The sequence below is a fragment of the Pteropus alecto genome, unplaced genomic scaffold (assembly GCF_000325575.1).
Source record: "Pteropus alecto unplaced genomic scaffold, ASM32557v1 scaffold239, whole genome shotgun sequence".
Taxonomy (NCBI): Eukaryota; Metazoa; Chordata; class Mammalia; order Chiroptera; family Pteropodidae; genus Pteropus; species Pteropus alecto.
In genome coordinates, this window is record NW_006494613.1 from 2710056 (window position 1) to 2712052 (window position 1997).

The 1997-nt window shown below is 32.5% G+C and overlaps 1 pseudogene; it reads left to right on the forward strand.

Annotated features, from left to right (window-relative positions):
- The first annotated feature begins 1243 nt into the window (after positions 1 to 1243).
- On the forward strand, positions 1244 to 1362 carry LOC112474554 (annotated as a pseudogene).
- Positions 1363 to 1997: the final 635 nt, after the last annotated feature.

Consider the following 1997-nt stretch of genomic DNA (forward strand, 5'->3'; position numbering starts at 1 on the left):
TTGCACAGAGTTTCAATTTCCCCACATATTTGCAAACAATTGTTCTCTGTTTTGTTTTGTTTCATTTTGTTTTATAATAACTATCCTAATCAATGTGAAGTGGTATCTTGTTGTGGCTTTGATTTGCATTTCCTCAATAATTAATGATGTTGAGCATCTTTTCATGTTCTTATTGACAATTCATTTATCTTTTGAGGAATTAGATTCAAGTTCTTTTTTTTAAATTAAAATTGTTGGAGTGACATTGGTTAATAAAATTAAATAGGTTTCAAGTGTACAATTCAATAATAATGAGTTCTTGGCTCATTTTAAAATCAGGTTGTTTGTTTTTTTTGGTTGAGTTTTCTTTATTCTGGATGTTAGCTCCTTAACAGATATGTGATTTACAGATATTTTTTTGCCATTCAGTGGTTGCTTTTTCACTTTGTTGATAGTGTCCTTTAGTGCACAGAAGTTTTTAATTTTGATGCAGTTTAATTTATCTGTCTTTTCTCATTGCTCTAATATTTTACTAAAATGGCACTTAGCTGAATTAGTCATAGTTATTGTTATAGTTACAGTCAGTTATCCTCCAGATAGAAATTTCCACATAGACTAGATAAAATTAAGTGTGCTTTGATTGTTAACTCGGTTTATCATACATTCTATAGCATTGATATACAGTTTCAACTGAGTACAGATAGTGTTATTTTTGTACTCTCTTCCATTTGATTTCTAAAAAGACTATTTTATCTGCAATTTTAAGTGAAGGAATGCAAATTATGAAAAATATATTTTTAGTTGCCATTATTCACACTTTTTGGATTTATTACACATGAGGTAAATCAGAACTGTACCTCTGAGACTGGACACTATTCAAATCCATTTGTTCTGTAGTTGCTTCAGTTTCTAGTCATGTGTTTAAGTACAGGAAAAATATTCTGGAACTCTACCCTGCCCTTTGGGATTCCAGATTTTTAGAAAAAGAGTCCATTTCAAAGCTTTTGGGATAGTTTGAGTGCATTGCATAGTGTTTCAATTAAATAAAGATAAATAGGCTCATAAATTTAATCAATACCAGTGCATAAAGTTGGACAGCTCCCCCATCACATTCTCTCTCTCTCTCTCTCTCTCTCTCTCGCTCTCTCTCTCTCTCTCTCTCTCTCACACACACACACACACACACACACAGAATAAAGAAAGTAGTTTTAGCCAAAAGGCTACCTGCAGATATTGAACAAAGTGGCAGATTTCAAGAACACATTGCTACAGCCTTGTCATCCTGAACACGCGGGATCCCGTCTGATCTCGGAAGCTAAACAGGGTTGAACCTGGTTAGTACTTGGATGGGAGACCACCTAGGAAGAGCAGGTGCTGTAGGCATAAAAAAATAAAAAAGTGCATTGAAACAAATGAAATATTAGATTGTCTCATTTTCTACTTGGATGGGACATTTATGAAGTTTTTAACATTTAAAATGTCTAATGTTTGACATCGTTTAAATTAGAGTTAAGATTGTGAATAGATTCCAAATGCTAGCATATTACTTGTAGGAGTTTCAAAAACATATATTTTCAAAAAGAGTCCATATAAGAAAAACAATAACTTATTTACAAACTGGCTGAAGACTAGTTGGTAGGATTTTAGGACTTCTAGGTAGGAGCTCCAGTTAAAATATATGGAGATATTTACTTATCATTTGCAATTTAAATAAATTATTTTCTTATGTATCCAGTCTTTTGGGTCTGAACTGATTTGGGTTTTCCAGCATCCCTTGTTGAAAGCTAAAGCTCAAGGAATTGATATCATTATCAGCTGAAATAAGCCAGAAGCCAGTTGTGAGTTCTTGTGGAAAAATAGAGGAGCTTAGAGGCCAAAAATTTCCAAGATGGAAGAGAGATATTAAAACAAGATGTGGCTTTGCCCTTCACAAAGCTGAAAATTCAAATGAATTAAAGTGTTAAAGTTAAAAAAAAACTTCAGAATAAGAAAGTTTCAATAATTGTTTTTCAGATGTG